This window comes from Vulpes lagopus, chromosome 12 (genome assembly GCF_018345385.1).
Source record: "Vulpes lagopus strain Blue_001 chromosome 12, ASM1834538v1, whole genome shotgun sequence".
NCBI lineage: Eukaryota > Metazoa > Chordata > Mammalia > Carnivora > Canidae > Vulpes > Vulpes lagopus.
In genome coordinates, this window is record NC_054835.1 from 48,744,790 (window position 1) to 48,768,375 (window position 23,586).

General features: G+C 41.5%; 1 protein-coding gene across 1 annotated transcript in view; it reads left to right on the top strand.

The window, feature by feature from the left end:
- The window catches only part of CEP112 (centrosomal protein 112), a 398,072-nt gene that overhangs the window by 355,864 nt on the left and 18,622 nt on the right, over positions 1-23,586 (top strand). The window lies entirely within an intron of this gene.

Consider the following 23,586-nt stretch of genomic DNA (forward strand, 5'->3'; position numbering starts at 1 on the left):
GGCCAAGCGCCAGGAAACCCGAGGCGAGCAGACGTGGCTGCGGATGACAGTGCCCCTCCGGGCGGGCCCGTGTGCCCCTGAGGTCAGCTGAGCTCACCCCCCGGCTCAGAGGAGACCGGCTGCCTAACAGCAGGAAACGGCCTCCCTCCCCGGGGCTTCTCCAGTCTGTGACAAAATACGACTTCAGGTAAAACTTTGTTGACATCACTCTTAATTCATGGCAAAACTTCACACAGAAAATTCCATAACATATTGAGAGTAGGGAAATTAAGAAATCCCAGATGAACAATAGGGAAGGATCCAGGGACCATTTTCTATCTTTTTTTATTGACTTCTTTTTGATCATCAAAGTTGCTTTCATCTTTCCAGTGACAATGGCTTTTTAGACTTATTTCTTGCACCAATTCCTGATATCTTCTATTATGGCTACAGTTTACCAAAGAAATGTCAGGAAATACCCACGGGTAAAACTGAGTATTTCGTAATCTTTGCAACCATAAAATGTTGAATTCTTTCCGCAAGATCTTAGGGTGTGGCTAGGATTAAATGCCAATTGTTTCAGCAAAACTGAGGAGCCAATAACGGGCATGTAATACATTCTGTTCCTCTGTCTTTCGTTTAACTTTGGTTTTATCTGCAGTCCCCTTTCAATTTGCGACCCTAATGGAAGTAGTGAAAAGTAACTGTGAGTATTGCCATGGACATTTTATAGGATCTCCTTATATGGGGAGCTTACTTAGGATATTTCAAATGTCGAAATTTTTGTGTATGATTTTCTTCTCTGCATCTGTCAAAGCAACTGCAGTACCAGTAGCCAGCCTGACATCAGCCTATCAAATAATCAAAACAGCTTCTTGGAACTTTCTACTCTTTCTTTTCAACCGAATATTATTATCCTGATACTCGTTGCACAAAGAATCAAAATTGAGACTGGCAGGATTACAAAGGACAATTTCCCGGCCTTTCTTTTTTTAACTTGCTTGCTTAAAAAGAAAAAAAAATTTAAACTGTTTCTGTTTTTCATTTAAGAAAAATTCCTGTGTTTTGAGTCTATAAAAACAAAAAATGAATGAGGCATTTTAAAAGTTATGTTTTTAATTAAAAACAAAAAGCTGCTTCTCATCAGGTCTTGATGGGTGGTATTCTCGCTGTCCACCACTTGCCGGGGTGCCATCACCTCTCCCTTCACCCTGGGTAGCTCAGTCTTTGCTCCTCAGCAAGCAAAGAAGGCTTGTTCACCCATAGTTACAAAGGGTTAATTTGCTCCTCATGTACATTCAAGATAACACAAATAAAATGAGAAAATACTAATGTTCTAAGCGCTGTACAGAAGCAGGTTTCCTGTAATCCACAAATAACGAACTAATTTTAAAATCATTATTTGAGTCCATACCAGGAGTTAATAATTTCTAATTGTAAATTAGATCCAAGCAAGAATCCCATAATTGCAGCAAAAAAAGAGGGACCAGAGCTCTGAGTGAACTTCCTCATTATGCAAGGAAAGTAAACCATCAGAAAAGGAAGTGAATCCCTAACATGGTAGTGGTGGGCTCCGGCGTAAGACTGCTCGTACCTGTGTGCTAGGTGGGCAGCTCACTCCCAGGAATTTCTTTTCTTTTCTTTCTTTTTTTTTTTTTTTTTTAAGATTTTATTTATTTATTCATGAAAGACACAGAGAGAGAAAGGCAGAGATGTAGGCAGAGGGAGAAGCAGGCTCCAGGCAGGGAGCCCGATGTGGGACTCGATCCTGAGACCGCGGATCACACCCTGGGCCGGGGGCAGGTGCTCAACTGCTGAGCCACCCAGGCGTCCCGGAATTTATTTTCCATGATGTTGGGCACTATGCAAAATGGATAAATGCCATGTATCTCTTAGGTACAGATACATGTAAAACTAAATCTCATTTTTGGGAGCAAACCATATTTCAGTATTTGCAGTGAGACTAAGTAATATGCTAGCCCTAGCCAAGATAATTTGGTCTGATAAGTTATAGAAAAAAGAAGAAAAGAAATAGTCTAATATTTTACTTATGGTATTTTTAACACTATACAGAGCACATATTTATCACAAAGGCACCAAACAATGTCAAATAATAGCATATGTGTGACAAAGCTCGTCCTTTGTATGGAGTATCTTAAGTTTTGAAAGTCTGAGTAGCTCTGGTTACATTGATCACTCAGTTTCTCAGAAGATCATTATAAATAAATTAGAAAAAATAATACCTTTGAGATCCAATAAAGTATAATGCTGTGCATCTCGTTTGCAGGGTCATACTTTTTTTGCACAATATTTCATTCTTTTGATAGGCTTATTGTGCCAGACAATGATAGGTACTGAGAAGAAACAAAGATGATTAAGTTATAGTTCTTGTCCTCAAAGAGTTTACAGTTGAGTAGAGCAGAGAACATATGCATAAAATGGATGCCGGGCATGGAATTTAAAGGAGGTTCTTTTTCTTCTAAATGGCAGCATAGAGACTCAATCACGAGATGCAGAAAGAACACGCACATTGATACTGCTGTACATCTTCCCCAAGGGGAAGGAATGGAAAGATCTTTAGCTGGTAAAAGGTTAGGGCCCATCTCCCCAGGCAGAGCTTGGAGCCTGTAGGCAGTGGGTTTAGGAGCCTGTGGCCTTCAAGGGAACCAGATCCTCGCTGAGAGGTCAGGAGAGGACCAGGGCTTCTGCTAGCTTCTTGTGGAGCACCTGAGCCCCTGCCTCATCTCGTTGCCTGGGGAGCCTCTGGTATATCCTATAATGGCTAACATTCAAAATATATAAAGAACTTCTACAACTCAACACCAAAATAATGCAAGCAATACTATTAAAAAATGGGCAGAGGACCTGAATAGACATTTTTCCAAAGAAGACATTCAGATGACCATCAGACGCATGAAAAGATACTCGAATATCACTCATCACCAGGGAAGTGCAAATCAAACCACAGTGAGATATTGCCTCATACCTGTCAGAACGGCTAGAAGCAAAAAGACGAGAGATAACAAGTGATGAGAATGTGGAGAAAAAGGAATCCTCATGCACTGTTGGTGGGAAGGTAAATTGGTGCAGCCACTGTGGACAATGGTATGGAGGTTCCTCAAAAAATTAAAAATACAATTTACCCAAAGAAAACAAAAATACTAATTCAAGAAGATAAATGCCGCCCCCTGTTTATTGCAGCATTATTTACAATAGCCAAGATATGGGAGAAACCTAAATGCCCATGATTAGAAAAATAGATAAGGAAAATGTGACATATATGTATTGAGAGAGAGAGAGTGTGAGAATTTATTCCATTGAATATACCCCATTTTATATGTATCTCGTGTATATTCCAATTTATCCCTTTCTCTCTCTCTCTCTCTCTCTCTCTCTCTCTCACACACACACACACACACACACACACACACAGTGGAATATTACACAGCCATAGAAAGTGATGAGATCATGCCATTTGCAACAACATGAATAGACCTAGAGGATATTTTGCTGAGTGAAGTAATTCAGACTGAGAAAGACAAATACCATATGATTTTACTCATTTGGATTCATAAAAAAAATAATAATAAACGACCAAAAGCAGAATCAGACCTATAACATGGAACAAACTGATGGTTGCCTGAGGGGAGGTGGGGGATGGGGGGATGGGCAAAATGAGTGATGGGGAGTGGGAGACACAGGCATCCAGTTATAGAATGAATAAGTAATGGGAATACAAGGCCTAGCATAAGGAATATAGTAAATGATGCTATAATAGCATTTATGGTAACAGATGGTAGCAACACTTGTGGTGAGCATAGCATAATGTATAAATTTGTCAAATCACTATGTCATAACACCTGAAACTAATGGAACATTGTCAATTATATTCACATTGAAAAATTGTTAAAAAGTACAAAAACTGAATAAACAACATCCAGTCACACTTAACATTTCAATCACAGCTTTGTAGCAGTGCATTTTATATTTAAGGTCTAGCCACATCAGTTAATTTAGGAGAGGGGCACCTGGGTGGTTCAGTGGTTGAGCGTCTGTCTGCCTTTGGCTCAGGTCATGATCCTGGAGTCCTAGGGTCGAGTCCCGCATCAGGCTCCTTGCAAGGAGCCTGCTTCTCCCTATGCCTATGTCTCTGCCTCTGTCTGTGTGTCTGTCGTGAAGAAATGAATAAAATCTATTAAAAAAATTAAAAGAGAATCTAGTGAACAAGGTAGTCACAGGTAATTGTGTGTATTTGAGGTGGGGAGAGAGACTGTCCCCGAGACCGCTACCAAGACACCAGGAGGAGTAAAAGGAGAGCCTTCAAGGACTAGTATGATCCAGCAGAGAAGTGCTGCTGGTTCTAGGTCTATCTTTGTCACTACTGGTCATATGCTCTTGGGCAAGTCACTTAACCTTTCTGGATATCGAGTTCATAAAATGTCAGTAATAATTCCTTCCCACAGGTGATTTGAACATCAAAACAAGATAATGTGTGAGAAATACTTCAAAAAATATAAAACATAATGCAGATGAAATGTGTTTCATTATAGTTATCCATAGAGTACAAGGGGACATATGAGCTAGGCATCAGCAGGAAGGAAAGACATTTGGAACAGAATGAGAGAAGGTGTGAAGCAGAACGGGCTCAGAAGGTTCAGGGAATAGTGGGTAATATCTTGGTCAGAGGGTAGCATCAGTGAAAAGGAAAATAAGACCAGAGAGTTAGCCATGTTAATTTCATCCATTCAAAAAAAGAACTGACCTGTGTTACCTTTTCTTTACCAGGCACCGTGCTATGTGTTAGGAGCATTGGTGGCCAATCTTGGATGCAGTGTTCAGGAATTCAAGCATTGGTCAGAAAGCAGTTGCCAGCCATTGAGGCTTTTTGCCCTTTACCTGGGTAGTGTTATATGATTGCATTTATACTTTAGAAAGATTAATCTGGCAGCAGAAGATGAGACGAACAAAGGATGAAAAGAGATAAATTCAGAGGGTATAGCACTAAAATTCACATCACGAGTCCCAGGAGATCAGGGGGGCTCGAACTGGATCTTGTCAAAGGGAATAGAAAGAAAGGAGTAGATATGAAGCCTCACTTGAAATTCACAGAACACGAAGATTTAGAGGGTAAAAGAAAAAAATATCACATTTTTGAATTGATAGGCTGATGAATAGTGTATTGTCCACTGAATGTTGAGTCTGAGAGACTAGCAGCAGGACATTCATTTGGAGACATGTAGTTGACAATCTGAACTAGAACGCAAGGAAGGGTGGGGGTCTAAAATCTGAATCTAGAACTCAAGAAGGAATGTATATATGTCTGAATCCTCTTGATGGGGGAATCTATTAATGCCCACAGGATGTGGATGATACTGAGAGACAAGAGACAAGGGGCCCATGGGCAGATGCATGGACAAGAAAAAGTAGGGAAGGGTACATAAAGGATTTTATTTTTTTAAAAAGATTTTATTTATTCATGAGAGAGAGAGAGGCAGAGACACAGGCAGAGGGAGAAGCAGGCTCCACGCCAGGAGCCCGATGCAGGACTCGATCCCGGGACTCCAGGATCACACCCTGGGCCAAAGGCAGGTGCTAAACCGCTGAGCCACCCAGGGATCCCCCCATAGAGGATTTTAAAGGAGTGAATGGTCAGGGAGAGAAGAGGAAGGCCAGAAGAATTTAATGTCATGAAAACCAACAAGACTTCCCCACTAGACTTTAAGGTCCTTCAGAGTAACAGCTCTGTGTATCACCTCAAGATGCCCACCAATGCTGCACTGAATTGCTCAGTAAAGCCCCTCCTGTCCTGAATCTCATCCTCAGAATTCTCTTGCCCACTTCATTTCCCTCTTTCATCTGTGCTCTTTTAACACTTTCTGTGAAACTCTACTAAAGGTTTTCCCATCAAACCCCCGTAGTAGATGTTCTTTTGAGGGTGGGCCTTGGGGCTGGGACTGTGTCATCTACATCCTTGTATCTCAGCATTCAACCCAGTGCTGGGCCCATGTGGCATTTGGTGAATTTGTGGCAGGAAGACAGGAAGGAAAGGAGGGAGGGAGGATTAGCAGCCTTGTGTGCTACAAGGAGAATGAAGAGTTGGAAAAGCCACCAGACTTGGGTAATGACTCCAGATCCTTTTATATTGCACCCCCTAAACATATGCTCAGTAGACTCTTTCTGAACATATTCTTGTCTAGGCTTTTGTTAGAATAAATATTGTAATTATTTTATAATTGTCATCTGGGGTGAGTGGGATTACTGAGCATTCTCATGACTTACCTGTGGGCCCTCAGAAGAGTTCGTAGGTTGAGGAAAACAAGGAGAAAGCAAAATACCAGCACCCTACCCACACAGCCCACCTTTCCTCTTTTTTTCTCAGTAATTTTTCCACCTTTATTGAGGTATAATTGACAAATAAAATTGTATATATTTAAAACAAACATAAAACAACGTGATGACATGGTATACATCGTGAAATGATTGCCACAAGTTAATTAACACTTCCGTCACTTCCCATAATGTTATGTGTGTGTGTGGTGAGAATGCTTAAGATCTACGCTCTTAAAAAAAAAAAATCTACGCTCTTGACAATTTCAAGGAGACAACACAGTCTTATTAGTAATAGCCACCATGCTGTACGGTAGAACCCAGAACTATCTTAACTTCACCCTTTACCCAGTGTCTCCACATTTCCCCCACTCTCCAGCTCCTGGCAGCCAGCATTCCACTCTGGTTCTGTGAGTTCACCTTTTTTCCTGTCTTTTTAGAAATCCGCAGATGGGTGAGATCCTCTGAGTTCTCTGGTTTATTTCTCTCAGCCTACTGTCCTCTAGGTTCATCCATGGTGTGACAAATGCCATGCAGCCCACTTTTCAGCTCCTCTCTAAACCAGGGCAGATTTTTCCTTGCAAATCTTTTCCATAAGATGCCCTCAAAAGGCCAAAGCAGGAAGGATACCAGCAAAGTCCTTTATTTTCTCTCCAGATAAACTTAGCGCTCAGCAGCTTCCTTCCTAGGTTCCTGGATTTAAGAATAAACCTGGATCTCTGTAGTATCTGACTTTGGGGTCATACTACACGTCTCTGGCAGAGCCTTAGCTGCTTCTGCCTGGTACGCCATTATGACAATCATCTGTATTCCCAAAGAATTTATTTGCCTCCCACAAAGCCTAGTGATCTTTGGGGGAGTAACATGGATTTTAGAAGCAACATCAATATATTTAAAGCTTTCGTTGGGTAGCACTGCTTGTCTTTAAACTACCTCAGTCATCAAGAGTAACTAACAAATCCATAGAGTCACAAGCAGCCCTACATAGCCCTGCTATGTAGACAGAAAATCAATTAAGCAATAATCGTGACAATTGTTAAGAGGAAGAATTGGTCTTTTGCAGATTTCCAAGCCTTTAATTTCTGTTTTCCATAATGGATTTTAAAACTTCACAGTCTTAGCTGCTGTTGGCTAACTCATCTGCAGTGAAATCTATTTAAAAGTACTAACAGCTCAAAACTATGTTTTATCCGAAAGCACATTATGAAAACAGGAATAATAATTGCAACAGAAATAAAATTCAAAGACTTTTATTGACTTTTCATGTTTAATGGTTATTATTCTGGCTTGTTTCGAGTAATTTTAATAACCACAGTTTATTTACAAAATTCAGACTAATTCTTTTGTTCCCATGCCAACAAAATACATTTGTTCCCAGACAGCTGGTATGATGCATCATTCTAAAATTTGTGTTGTTATGAGGAATAGAACCACATTTAATTTTGGCCACATCTTATTCTCAATGAGAGTTTATTTGAATACTTGCCTCTTTTCGGAAAAACATTTGGTGCACAGTGTCAGGGACATGAATATTTTTGTTAAAATATACATCTCATCAAAATATTCCTCACAAATCCTTTATTCTAGTAGATTTTAGTGGCAAAGCAAGTCAACACTTGTACACAAAACCTCTACTACAAACTATGCACGATGATCACAACGCCATTTTTAAATGAGAACTTAAAGCAGCTCTTCTGGGATGAATGTGCTCTGCATTTCATCATGGCTTTCTTGAGATTCCCTTTGTTTTTAACTTCACTGGGCTGGTTGTGCTGGGGGGAGGAGAGAGGAGGCGTGTTTTTAATCCTGTGCTTTGCTGACATATCACATCCAAGTGTCAGCAGAGCACCCACTGCATCATTGCAGGTGTTTTTCCATAAAGCCTTTTCTACATTGTCAAAGTGGCTCTTTGTCCATGTAGCGAACACTGGGGGACGATGGGGACAGGGGATGAGGGCCACAAAGGGACTACACAGGTCTCTGACCTGGGGCTGCCGGCTTCAAAGCCTGGCTGTGTCTGCCTGGGGCTGGCTCTCATCTTGTAATGTGTAATGAAGTAATGTGATCGTACATTCTCACTTCTTACAGTTTGATTTTTTTTTTTTCAGGTAGTTTGGAATTTTAGTGTTTTTTTTAATCATCTTTTTTTTTTTTTTAATCATCTTTTTATTCCAAAAATGATTTACTCCAGATCAGTAAATTATAGAGGCACTTAAATCCCAAGAATAAAAGCTTAAAACCAAGTTTTCTTCTGTGCCACCTTTTTAAGTTGGTGGACAAGAGGGATTATCACAATCATTAACCTAGGTAATGGAATACAGTCTCCGAGGAGGAGAGAAAGGAGAATATATCCCTGAGCAGTGTCATATAAAGCCTTGTTTTTCTGGCAGCTGCTAAGCACTGAATTCATGGAATTGAGGGAACAGCTGGAAAGAGGAAGTAAAAGAAGAGAGAAACACAGAGATGGTAAAAGAGGGTGGGAGTGAGTCAGCATGGTTACAGAGAGATGTTTGATGACTACTTACTGTGCCTGTCACACTCAGAAAAGTTATCAAATATTCTGAGTCATTTACTTACAATTCCTTTTCTGTTCTCTCTAGCCAGAAGATATCTCATTCCTGTTGAAAGAGGCTATTTTGAGGTAGAAGTGATTGAAATTGTTTATTGTCCAACAAATGACAGAGCACAGGTATTTTAGAGTCATCAGATGTTTATCAGTTTAAATTAGAAATAGGGAAAGAATGGTGATATTTTTATACAAAAGAAAATTCAGAAATATATTTTTTAAAGATTTATTTATTTGAGAGAGAGAGAGAAAGCACTAAGCAGGGGGGAGGGGCAGAGTGAGAGAGAGAAGCAGACTCCTCACTGAGCAGGGAGCTTGACATGGGACTCAATCCCAGGCCCCTGAGATCATGACCTGAGCTGAAGACAGACACTTAACCAACTGAGCCACCCAGGTGCCCCTTGGAAATTTCAGAAATTTAAAAGGCCCTTTGAACATATTTTACATGTAGGTAACCTTTTGGATTTCTACACAGAACTCAAGGACAGTTCCAATTGTCATAAAATGTTCAAGTGCAAAAAATGACTTCTTGAAACACATGGAGAAATTAGAACTAGTGAATATAGCGTCGTTGGCATGATTAAAATTGTATGAAATATGACACCTATTTTGAAGTAGACAAACCTAATACCTTCTCAGTGCTCAGCATATAGAATTGACATGGAAATCTTGTCTTCTAGGAGCTTCTGTTTTTATAATAAAGGAAAATGTCATTTAAAGATCCATTTGTGGTCTCATATGTGAGATTTACACTCAGGTTTATTGAGAGGAGGTGAGAAGTAGGAGTAGAAAGCTCTCTGACAGTAGATTTTCTCATTTTAATTAAGAAGTAAGGGAGGGGGCAGCCCCAGTGGCTCAGCGGTTTAGTGCCGCCTTCGGCCAAGGGCCTGATCCTAGGGTCCTGGGACGGAGTCCCATGTCAGGCTCCCTGCACTGTTTCTCCCTCTGCCTGTGTCTCTGCCTCTCTCTCTGTGTGTCTCTCATGAATAAATAAATAAAATTTATAAAAAAAAAAAAAAAAGGGAGGGTTTGCACTGTGTTAGCCACGACAGACATGTAGGGGGGCTCTTCCTGGCTCAGGTAGGTAGCAAGGTACAAATAAAGAAGAAAGGTCCCAGATGTCAGGCTTACATCAGGCTTGGTTCTTACAAGCGGCAGCAACTGAAAGGTTCAGATAGGTGACGCGTCGGGCCTGGTACCCCACTACGGATCCAGAACAGCAGTGTATTTTGTTTTCTACCCTTCCACTTTAAGATTTTACTTGAGTGAATGCCCATGCAGAGAGAATGAGAAAAAATTGGCAACTTATACTAACTGATTCCAAATGCTTCATTTGGCTCAGAAGGTTTTGAGGTTTTGCTTGAGTTGGTAAACAGAGGAAGGTAAATGAAATGGTAAATCAGAATGTGCCATGGTAACTAAGCTCAGGGTGAACTTTCTTTCTAAACTCCTAAGTCGTACATTCAACATTTCAATTCAATTCAACAAATATTTCCTGAGCACCTACTATGAATTGGGTCCTTTATTGGCCTTCTTGATAGACATCAATAAGCAAAGAAAAACCCTTGCCCTTAGGAAGCTTACATTTAGTGATAGGTTCTTCATAGCCTTTTGTGGTTTTTTTAAAGATTTTATTTATTTATGCATGAGAGACACACAGAGGTAGAGGGAAAAGAAGGCTCCCTGCAAGGAGCCTGATGTGGGACTTTATCCCCAACCCCAGGATCATGCCCTGAGCCGAAGGCAGACACTCAGCTGCTGAGCCACCCAGGCGTCCCAGCTTTTAGCATTTCTATATAAATTTTCAACTCAACTTGTCAATTTCTAATGAGTCTTCCAGTCCATGAACATAGTATATCCCTCTGCTTTATTTAAGCATGCTTTATTTTTTTTCATTTTTATTGTTTTATGTAAAGATGTCTCACCCATCTTATGTTAAGTTTATTCCTATTTACATATTATGGTGCTGTTTGAAATAGTATTACTTTTAAAATTTTATTTTCTCACCATTGGTTCCTGGTATATAGAAATAAAGTTGACTTTTGTGTAGTTTCCCTTTATCATATTAAGAAAGTTTCTTTTTTTTTTTTTTTAAAAAGACTTGTTTATTTGTTTATTTATTTTTGAATATTTATTTATTTATTATTTATGATAGACATAGAGAGAGAGAGGCAGAGACACAGGAGGAGGGAGAAGCAGTCTCCATGCTGGGTGCCCAATGCAGGACTCGATCCCGGGACTCCAGGATCGCACCCTAGGCCAAAGGCAGGCGCCAAACCACTAAGTCACCCAGGGATCCCCAGAAAGTTTCTATTCTTATAAAAATTTTTTTCACTTTTAAATTAAAAATGGATGTTTCTTAAATGCCTTTTTTTCCATCCTTTGAGATAGTCATACGAATTTTGCCCTTCATTCTGCTAATACAGTGAGCTTCATAGGTTAGTTTTCTAATGTTGAATCATTAGTGTTGAGTTCCTAGAATAAGCCCTTTTTGATCAAGATGACTTATCCCTGTTTATCTTTCACTGAATTTCGATTTGCCAATATTTTGTTTAGGGTTTACATCTGTGTTTATGACTGAGATTAGCCTATAGTTTTCTTTTATTATAATGTTCATATTAGACTTTGGTATCAAAGTTTGCTGTCCTCATAAAACAAGCTGGATATCCTCTCTTTATCTGTTTCCTGGAAGAGTTTGTCTAATACTGATATTATTTCATCCTTAAAATGGTAGATGAAGCCACTGGGGCTTAGAGTTTTCTTTGTTGGAAGATTTTCAATTAATTGTGTATATACTTTCTTGAGTGGTTATAGTATCAGATTTTCTCTTTTAATGTCTGCCTGATTCTTCTCTTTTTGAGATGATAATTATATTTATATTAGACCTTCTAATTTTGTTCCATATGTTCTGTATTTATTCTGGATATTTTTTCAGCTTCTAGTTCACTAATTCTTTCCTTAACTGTGTTTAATCTGCTGTTAAACCCGTTCTTAATTTTGGTTATTATATTTTCCAGAGCTAGAATTTTACTTAGTTTTTTTATAGTTTCCTGCCCTGTGCTGAAGTTCACAACTGTTTTTATTTTGTGGAACATATTTATCTCAGTTCTTTTAAAGTCTAAGTCTGATCATCATTATGTGGAATTCACATGGATCTTATTTTATTGCCTTTGTTTGTCTTGGCTTTTGGTCATATTGCCTTTCTTTCTTGTGAGCCGGCTATTTTTGATTGAGTGCCAGGTATTTTATATAGAACTTTATAGAAAGAATTTGAGGCCTACCTAGAATGATGATAATTTCCTCCATAGATAATTTGCATTTGCTTCTAGGTAGGCAGGTAGTGGCCTTGCTATGGTGAATAATCCTTTTAATCCACTTTCAGGGATTGAGATGATTTGAAGCTAGACTTGAAATTTAGAGAGAGCTTATCTATTTCCAGTTTACTCCTTCTCATAGCGGGTAGCCCTTTGGGATCTACCCAAAGCAAGGGATTTTTACCAGGCACTCCCATTTAGTGAGACCTGGATTGCAGTTTGTGTCTCCATGGCTTTTGTGTGTGTGTGTGTGTGTGTGTGTGTGGCTGTTAAAAGATCTGTTCAGCTTCTCAGCCTCTTACCAACTACTCCAGAGTTGGCAAAGGCCACTACATTAAAATATTCCAAATGCCAGACTTACAAGCTCTCTTGATAGCCATAATTCTAGGATCTTGGTCCTATAATTCTTCCCTGCCTTGTTAGTTCCCTAAACTTTGAAACAGACTTAGTAGAGAATTATGTAAGTGCCCATTACTAGAAATGGAAATCCAGTATTTGCATTTCTGTGAGTTGCTTAATGACATTCATTGCTAATTTCTTCTATTGATTTGTTTCTCTAATTTGACCTATAGAAATTAATTTTCTGGGATCCCTGGGTGGCGCAGCGGTTTAGCGCCTGCCTTTGGCCCAGGGCACGATCCTGGAGACCTGGGATCAAATCCCACGTCGGGCTCCCGGTGCATGGAGCCTGCTTCTCCCTCTGCCTATGTCTCTGCCTCTCTCTCTGTGTGTGTGTGACTATCATAAATAAATAAAAATTAAAAAAAAAAAAAACTTAGAATCTCTTAAAAAAAAGAAATTAATTTTCTTACATATTTTGTATCTTAGTGGTATGGTAAACTGCAAATACTTTCAGTTGCTTCTTCTTTAATTTTGTATTCAATATTTTAATTTTTTTGAGAACAATTGTTTTTCATTTTTTCTTTATGGTTTCTAAGTTTGCCTGGGAAGGTCTTCCCTACCCTAATATTATAAAATATATTCTCTTTGTAAATGTAGTTAAAGTTACTAATCACTGACTTCAAAAGAGGGAGTAGGCCCAATCTAAACCCATGATTGGGCATGGGTTAAGGGCATGCGAACTTTCTCTGGCTGGAAGCAGCAGAAGGGATGTGACAGGAGAGGAGGTCAGAGAGATTGAGAGATTTGAAGTTTGAGAAGGATCCAGTGCACTGGTGCTGATTAAAATTGGAGAGGGCGGGATCCCTGGGTGGCGCAGCGGTTTGGCGCCTGCCTTTGACCCAGGGCGCGATCCTGGAGACCCCGGATCGAATCCCACGTCGGGCTCCCAGTGCATGGAGCCTGCTTCTCCCTCTGCCTGTGTCTCTGCCTCTCTCTCTCTCTCTCTCTCTCTGTGACTATCATAAATGAATAAAAAAAAAAAATTAAAAAAAAAATTGGAGAGGGCAATATGAGGTGGTCTTCAGGGGCTGAGAGAGGCTGCCAGCTAACCATCAGCAAGGCAGTAGGGACATCAGCCCTTATAGCTACAAGGAACTTGAAATGTGCCCCAAACCTGAATGAGCTCAGGAATAAATACTCCCCCAGAGCCTCCAGATGAGAGTCTAGGCTAGCCAACACCATGATTTTAGCCTTGTGATACCAGAGCAGAGGAACCAGGTGAGCCTCTTGAGATTTGTGATCTATAGAACTGTAAGATAATGAATTTGCATTGTTTCAAGCTGCTAAATTTATGGTAATTTGTTAGAGCAACAGTAGAAAGCTAACACAGGGATCTTACCTTATTAGTTTTGTTTCCAAATAGATAGCCAATTATTATTTTTTTTAAAGATTTATTTATTTATTTATGATAGACATAGAGAGAGAGAGAGAGGCAGAGACACAGGAGGAGGGAGAAGCAGGATCCATGCAGGAGCCTGATGTGGGACTCAATCCCAGGTCCCCAGGATCACACCCTGGGCTGCAGGCGGCGCTAAACCGCTGCGCCACCGGGCCTGCCCTAGATAGCCAATTATTGATCACATTTATTGACTAAGATATTCTTCCCCCTTTTATTTGAAATGCTACCTTCGTCAAGAATAAAATTTTCCATATATGCATGAATCTGTTTGGGACTTTGTATTTTTTCTTATTCATCCATTTCCTATGCCAGTAAGAGTCTTTTTATTACTATTAACAGTCATTTTTATGGTGCTTAAGAGCATGAACTCTGGAACCACAGTGCCTGGGTTCAAATCCCAGCTCTGCTACTTCTACTTACTCGCCCTGGGACTTCAGACAAGTTATTTTACTTTTTTGTCTCAGTTCCCCCATCTTGAAAACAGGTTGGTAATGTACTATTACCACCTTGTAAAGTTGTGAGAATGGTCAGTCATTATAAGTAACATCTTTAGAAACTATAGAGAAGTAGAAACTTTAGAAAAGTATCAGTACATAGTACCTATTATCTCTAGGGAAAGGTTCCCCTTAAGACCTCTTTTTAGAATTGCCTGAGTCATTCTCAAGCATTTACACTTTCATGTGAATCTTAGAATCATCTTGCCAACTTCCATTTTGTAAAATTCGTGGGATTGGTTGGCTGGAACTGCATTGAAGTCATGTGTTAATCTGGGAAGAACTAACATCTTTGCAATATTGAGTTCACTTATTAGGAACTTCACATCTCTTTGCATTTCATTATGTCTTTAGTGTCTTTCAGTATAACTGAAATTTATCCTTTTATAGATGTTGTACAATTCTTATTAAATATATTCCCAGGTATATTATGGCATTTTTTCCATGGGTTTTCCCCATATATTCTCTAAACAGTCATGACTCATGTTTAGGAAAATGTTCATGTTTTGTTTGTATAAATCCAGCTAACCAGAACTATTCTCAACCTTAATGCTATTGAATTTTCAGTTGATTTCTTTAAAAATTTAAGCACATTTTCGGTTGATTTCTTAAATTTATCTAAGTAGGCAATTATATTGTTCCTTAACAAATAATTTTGTGTTGGGGCACCTGGGTGGCTCAGTCAGTTAAGCCTCTGCCTTCAGCTCAGGTCATGATCTCAGGGTCCTGGAATGGAGCCCCTCATTGGGCTCCCTGCTCAGTGGGACGTTTGCTTCCTTCTCTCCCTATCCCCCTACCCCCACTCATGTGCTCATTTTCTCTTGCTCTCTGTCAAACAAAGAAGTAAAATCTTTAAAAAACAACAACAACAACAACAACATAATTTTGTGTCATCCTTTCCCTCTTTCATCGATATTTGATTTTTTAATTGCCCAGATGAGGCCTCTAGTTCAGTGCTGAGGAGCAGCAATGATAGAATTTGTCCTTGTCTTTTAGTTGTTTTTAACGAAAATGCTTCTTAGGTCTCACACAAGTGCTCTAGTTTCTGAGAGCTTCTGATAGTTACTGTTTGTGGGCTTGAGACACATCACGTTCATTGTAATTATGTCCATGTTTTGTCCTTCCCACTAGGCTAAGACTCCTTTAAGGGCCAAGTATATGTTAGAGTAGGAATACATGCATATACTGAGATCGTGTGTGTGTGTGTGTGTGTGTGTGTGTGTGTGTGTGTGTGTGTGTGGTATCTGCCTCATAGTCAACTTTCAGCACAGAGAAGAGTTTATCTCCACTTGGTATAGGACATTTGCACCAATTAGACGGACATACAGAAAGCCTCAGAGTCCTCCTGTACGTGCAAGATAGAAGTACCTCTACCTTCTGATTTGTCCTGTTATCAGCCACGAGTGACTTCTCGGCCCACTCTTATTATATCAATGGGGTCTCTTACACTCTGTGTAAGACCCTCATCTCCAAGGTGTAGAATCCCCTGTGTAGGAGTCAGAGGGCACTTCTCCCCTTACTGCATATCTATGCTATGCTCCCTCCCTACTCCCCCCTTCTGGAGCCCTTAGGCCACTGTCAGGGGGAATCTGAAGCCACCCTGTGGTCTGACCTTCAGATTCCTGGCCCACTGACTACTGTTTTCCTTTTTTGCCACCTGCTTACAGTATTTCTCTTTTCAACCAGCTGCATGCTGTTTGTTTTACTCACCCCCATGTGGCCAAACAACCTCAAAGAACATCTGAAAAATGCATTTCCCTTTAGAAACAGTAGTAGACATTGCTTATGTTATATTTCTTATGTTAATATATTATATCTAATATTTTCTTTATTTCTTTATAATAGTAAGTTTTTCTTTCAAGGACCATAAGATGAGTTAATTCCCCAATCATATACATTGGTCTTAATCTTGGTACCTGCCCATCAACACAGCATCCACACAGCGCTTTGTGCAGAATGGGTATCCAACTGCTTGATCAGTGAATATGTGAATAATACATTCCATAAGTTTTTGGACTGAGTTGGCTGTCGGATTTATGATTCTAAAGCAATGTCTGCTTGGTTTTCATTAATCTTTAAAACTGCTAGATTTTTGCTTATGCATATATTAACCTTTTTAGTGAAGCTTGCATATGTAAAAATGATGTTGGTTAATTGTTGCCAGTTCCACTTCTTTGTGAGCTGTGACATTTGGGAGGATCTAAGTCTGGAAGAAGGCAAGGTTAGGTTGAAACCTGAAGTATGCATGATGTGTTGTAAACTTGGCACTTTTTGCTATTTGGTTTTTAAACAGGTGACAAACAATGATAAAAGTGTTTGCATTTGTGTGTACAAAGATGTTGCCAGCAATTAGAAAGTTTCCTGAGAATTTAAATTATGAGTTTTAAAATTTCAACTGAGTTATAACAATACATAGCAACAGGACCCAAATAGTGAGTTGACCTGCTTGTTAGGGAAATCTAGCTATGATATCGAGGCAACTATATTACGGTATAATTGGAGTATACTTTTAAAATGACAGAACACCAAAGTTTTAGGCCCTCTTTCAACCATCAATAAACCAAATAAAGAAGAGATGCCTCACTGATGGGAGAAACAAGCTATTTTTTAACGGGAGATGGCTCCTATTCATTCAGCAAACATTCATTGAACACCTACTATGGGCAAGGCACTATTAGCCTGGAGTGTAAGATGAGTGGGAGAAACTTCCCAGAAGGAGCTCATGGCCTCGCAGAAGAGATTCTTGAAGTTAGCCTGTATTGGCCTGTTGACTCAGCATAATCTGATTTTTCTGCTTCGTTTTTCACCTCCCTCACAATCTCTTCTACTGACTTCTGGTCTTTGGGAGTTACCCTTTTTGTAGGTAACCTCTGCTTTCTAGTCTTTTCCTTCTTAGTTCTCACAACTATCCATTCTGTCTTCCTCAGTGATAGCATCTATCCCCAGGGGCTTCAACACTCACTTATTTCAGTAACTTCCAAATTTCTATTCACAGGTGTACCTCTTTCTCAAACTATTTCTACCTGTGTAGTGACACATGCATGTTAGTCTGGCATATCAGACTCGGGTTGAAAGCCAGGGTCTTTAGAAAAAGAACTCCTTGCTGCTAAATCTAGGTTTTAGAGTCAATCTAAGAATTGGGACTCCTAGTTCCTCCTCATCTTCAAGAGGAAAGAGAAATGAGTCATTAGTAATAGGCAATATGAACAGAGTTTGTCTTAAAACCAAGCAGTCAAGCTGGTAGTGTGATTTCAGTGAAGAGGGGGAAAGATTCACTGCCCCTTTCCCAAAGATGTTTGCTCTCCTAACTTGTTGAACATAAATTATTGGGGCACAATTTCAGGTATCAGAGGCCTGACTGTTTCCCAATTAGAGACATCCTACTGCAAGAAATCCCTTGAACTGGTCACCTATCACAACTTACCAAAAGGCATTTGGCTAGGAAAAAGTGGTGAGAAAATGTGAACATATTGGGCACCAGAACAGGACTGGGGGAGGAGGACAGAGAAAGGAGAAACCAGGAGACAAGTGTCACTCGAGAGTTTTGCATAGTGTTGGCTTGGGTGTCAATTAGAGCCTTCTGGTGATGGGTTGGGAAAGGAGCACACTTGCTGTGATGAGCACCGGGTGCTGTCTGCACACCTTGAATCCCTATATTGTACACCTGAAGCTAATACTGCACTGTATGTTAACTAACTGGAATTGAGATAAAAAGTTAAAAGAAGAACAAAGGGCCCCTCCGAACCTGTTCTTGGCCAACAGGGTGGTATGAACTCCTTCCGTGAATCAGTAGTGCTGAACTCTGGAAGAAGACAAACCACTCAAATTGTAGCAAAACGAGAGGAAAGAAAACCCTTCTTCTTCCACCCGAAGCCAGGGGGTAAGTGGGTTTAACCTTGCATTGTTGTCAGAGAGCACTTCCATTCCTGCTCAGTTTATATAATCCCAGGAATGCTGTGCCCCCAAAGCCACATGTAGTCAGGTGGTTTTAGAGTTTTCTCTGCCCTTGTGGTTATGAATCATATAGACTTTTAGTGCTTAACCACAAACAGAGGATTTTCCAGGTGGGGGATCGGAGTCATGAAAAGCAAACCACTAAAACACAAGTCACTGGGGTCATAAGGTCTTTTTTTGTTGAAATGGGGTGACTGCCCTAAGAATGGTGTCCCAGGCATCACGCCCCACTCTGAAGTGCAGGGAATAGCTCCTGCGCTAAGGCTTCCCAGGCGGTGGGAGACAATGGAGGTAGTGACCCCCGGCCAGGATGGACTGTACCTTGCCTGAGTTGTTGTGCATTCTATTCCTTGAGGTTGTTCTAGAAGTTAAGTTTATTCTCAGCATACAAATAATAGAAACTAACCTTAATGTTGCTTCCATTTTTGTTTACTTAAATGTATGAAATGTAAAATATGCTTGTTCCCAAAATTATCACTCTAATTCCCACTGCTAAGTTTTAGCCTCTCTTGGACTCCTTTCAATGGGCCTTTTGTTTTTGCATGAAAGTAGGAATATTTTTAAAATGCATGTTAGTAATACAATCAATTATAGAGGCATAAGAGAAAAGAACATAGGATTTTAGAGTTTTGGGGTATTTTATTTGGGTTTTTTTTTTTTTTGGTGTTGTTTTTATTTGGTTGGCTTTCCTTTTTTCTTTCTAGTACATCAGAGTGGGACCACAGTTTAAGTCAATCCTATAACAGATACCAACTCCAAAAATATCCTTTTATTCCCTTACCCCATGGCCCTGAAGTTGTGATTACTCTCTGTAATTCCTTGGGCTTCTACATTTGGTTCCCTGGACATTTTCCCAAGCTTGTTCAACCATTAGCCTTCTGGACTTCTGGGTTTAAGTACTGTCAGATCAGATTTAAATCATGTGTTGAGGCTTGGTGGGTCCATCATTGTCCTCAATTTAAGAAGCATTATAGAGGTCACGACATTGCTACAAAGAAGGTGGCACTAATCCTTCACTTTATAAAAGGGAACGCTGTGGTATGCATTACACCAAAGCACCAGCCCCACCAGCACCAGAACCCAGAAAGCCAGCAGCACACTCATTTCCTCTGCTCTCACTGTGTACTTCCAGGGATGGGTAGTACAAAACCAGATGTCAACTATTTTTCAAATACTCCTCTCTGACTTAGCATTGAATTTCCTTGAGACCAGATGCCAGTGTTTAAATAATATCCTGAAGGATCCAAAGAGAAGGAATTACTCATCGTGTTTCATTCATATAAAATCTGAAATAAAGGGGAGAAGAGTACAAAGAAACCAGAGTACCTTGAGTATGTCTTGCCAGACTCTCATAATTTGAAAAAAGATTGCCTCGCTTACAAAAGCTCAGGAGTGAAGTGTTCTTTTTCTTTAATTATCAATTGAGCCTCTCATTACTTGTTATTAGTGCTTTCTCGTAAAAACGAAAGCAATTTTTCTTGTAAGGCAGTTTGGTTACGTTTTCAGGAGATGGGGCAACACTTGCTTCAAAGTGGCACTGTCCTTAGTCACTTCCACTTATTTTATCGATTTCTGCCTTGCTCTCTGAAATCACTGCTTTGATGGTCTGCATCACCCAAGACACAGCAAATAACCAAACCCCTTGTCTTTGAATAGTTCCTTTCCGTGGTGCTCCCCAAGGTAGTACCAAGAGCTTCACCAAGTACAGGTGCCATTAGGGCCTGAAGGGCCCCAAGGCCAGTCATGGGCAGGTCCTCAGCAATGTTGGCTGCCGGGTATGTAGGTCTCTTATAAGATAGAAGTTGTGTGAAAGGGCCCACCACTACGTAAAACAGAGGCCAGTAGAAGGTGCACTGCAGTTGAATAATGTGACTTTGTGGTTGACCCTATCAAAATAATGTGTGTGTGTGCATGTGTGTTATGGTTGTTGTTTACTTTCTGCAGCAGCAAGAGAGAGTCTCTGAATAGGGAGAGCAGATGGTGGGCAGTACCCAGGGCTGGGGATTGGCCCAGAGCACCCAACATCAGATGATAGCATGTAAAGCCTACCTTAATTTGGAAAGTAGGGAGGCTTGGGGTGACCAGAGTTGGAATGCAGGTAACAGGAGGGCAGGAGGTAAGATACGTGGAGGTGTGGAAGGTGGTGCAGGGGGTGGGGCAGATGTCCGTGCCCCAGGATCCAGTAGGGTCAGTGGGGTATGGTGGCTTTTAAATAGTGGCCATCCTCATGTCATCGTTGCTGGCTGATTGGTTGGGTCAGCTCGTCAGTGCAAAGTCAGGAGCCTTGGCAGAGAATCTCGGCCCCTGTCAAATAATCCATTAGAAATAGTTGGTTGAATCTCACACCGGTTTAAACAGTAAGAATGTTTTGGTTCCTGTAACTGAGAAGTAGTATTGGCTTCAAAGGAGGCTTAATCCAATTACTCAAAGTATGTGACCAAAAGCCAGTTCTCTCTCCATTTGTTAGCTCTGCGTCCCTATTGTCCGCAGGTTATCCCTCTCGTGGTTGCAAGCTAACTGCTAGCAGTTCTGGGCGTGTGTGTCCAGGCTCAAATCAGCCGAAGAGAGAAAGTTCCCCTCCACAGCAGCGGGAGTCTTGGACTCAGTTTCACTGGCCTCAAGCTCTAATTCTAGCAGGGCCTGGAGCAGAAGGCAGAGGGGAAAGGCAGTTCATACAAACCAATGGGGTTAATGAAGCAAACCACCATTGCCTGGGGCCTGGGGCCTGGGGCCACAGGCTACTAAGTCCACAGGCTGCTGGGCCTCAGCTACTAATGTGTCTCCTGTCCTTACCTGCATTGTCCCAGTGGCTCATAGGGCTGAGCAGGCCAGTGTAAGGGCCTAGTGGCTCAAGTAGAGTGAGGATGAAAAACACCCAGAGTGTGGTATTTTTAAATTTAAAAAATCGTTAAAGTAAGGTGGTGGGACACCACCAAAGTAAGCCACTGGGACACCTGGGTGGCTCAGTCAGTTAAGCATCTGAGTCTTGATTTCAGCTCAGGTCAGGATCTCAGGGTGCTGAGATGGACCCTGCATCTGACTCCGAGCTGGGCATGGAGTCTCCTTGAGACTCTCTCTCCCCCCATGCTGTTCGCCCACTCTCTCTTGCCCTGGCACTCTCTTAAGGAAAAAAAAAAACCGAAGTGGCATTACAGCATTATGTCTCCCCCAAATTCTTGTGTTTGAAGCCTGAAGTCCCAGTGTGATGGTATTTGGAGATGGGGCCTGTGGAAGGTAGTTGGGTTGGGGATGGGGTTAGTGCCCCTGTAAGAAGAGACAGGGGAGGTCTGGCTCACGTCCGCCGTGTGAGGACACCACGAGAGGGTGACTGGCCCTGAGTCGGCAGGAGGGCTCTCACCAGATCCTGATGCTGCTGGCGCCCTGGTCTTGGACTTCCCAGCCTCTAGAACCATGAGGAGTAGATGCCTGTCATCCAAGCCACCTGGGCCATGGAATTCTGGTACAGCAGCCTCAGCTGACTGAAGACCAGCTGGGACCGAGAGGCCAGAAGAATCAGGATCATCCATCAGTGAGGACAGAGAGCCTGGACTGCGTCAGCGGATTGAGAGGAAGCCTGTGCTTGCTGCTGCCTCGGCCTCTTCCTCCTCCTCCTCCTCCGTCAGTGACTCCTTACAGTGTCTCATCACCAACACGTGTGACTTCTCAATCCACTTTGTCCTTCCCTCCCCACCCCCCACCCTCCTGGCTGTCACCTTTGTTTGAATCCGAATCAACTCAAGTTGGGAGGAAATGGCCTCTTGCCTAGCTGGTGTCCCTGCCTCCATCTCTGACTCGTCTTCCCTAAATACCACTGCTGCTGGGTTTTCTTCTGCTGGAAGAGACCACTGGCTCACAGTCTCGTATCAGACTTCTCTGCTCGCTTCTGAGGGCTCTGGTGGTCTGGAGGGCTTGTCCAGGCTTGTGTCCAGGCCCCCGGCCCCCACGGGCTGGCCTCCGCCCGGCAGGCCTCCACTCCCACACCAGCCACGCTTCCTGGTGCCACAGCACACAGGGTATTTCTCTTCACCTCCAATGTCCTTTTGCCAAATCACCACCCATCCAACTGCTGTTCACCTTTGGGGGTACAGCTAAACACCCACCTCCTCCCCTCTGACCTTCCAAACTGTCCCATGCCACAGAGATCTCTTGTTCCAAGCTTCTATTACACTCAGGGTCCCCGTAGCTGAACGTGTAATGTTTGTGGGCTAATTCTGTTTCCCAACAAAAGTGGAAGACAGGATTGGAGACAGGATTTGATTCCTCCTCTGTGTTCCTCCTGGAGCATAGGCTAGGACTGAGAATGATTTAGGGGTTCAGCATTGATTAGGAGAGGTGAAGAGGGAACACTGGCACGAAATGTCAGCCCCCAGTCCTGAGCACACTGGAGGCCAGACTTCCTTGAGGCGGCTCCTCCCATCCTAGTGGATCTCCGCCTGACCTCCCAGTGGGCCCTACATCCCATTGGCATGGAATCATTTAAGTGAAGATGTAAAGGTTGCTCCAGAAATCCTGAGACAGTAGTTTAAAGGCCCCTGTGCCTAAGACTAGCCTCCCTTTGATATGTTGCACACATAATCCTTCTATAGCCACACTGGCTACCTGCCTTTCTCCCAGGCTGCTTCTGGTTCCCACATGCCAACCAACGGCACAGTGGAGCTACATGAGTAGATTATATTAAAAATTTCAGCTGAATCTTCTGAAAGTTCTCATTCCACCAAACATTTGCTCTGTGTTAAGGGACATTTAAAGTATATATTAACGTAAGTTTGCGATCAACAGCCCTTATTTTTCCAGGATCACTGGACCTGACAACAGTCACATAAGCCACTTTTACAGGCCCTTGGGCCCACCTGTCAGGCTATTTAAAGTCTTCTTTGAAAAAATAAAATAAGATGTTAAGGCCAGGAGGAAGCAAGATTAATTTTCTCAAAGAAAATCTATCACAAAAAGATTTTCTCGAGGCTGGAAAAAAAAATTGTTAGCATAATACAAGATAAATGATATCCTTATCCCCCAAATCTCAGACTTTCTGCTACCACCATTGGTTTTAAATATATGTACAAGATAAAGAGGGAAATGAAATGGCTCTGGAGTTCTGAGCGACCCACTCGGGCACTGGAGCCCCACAGAAAGATCTGATAATGGCCTACA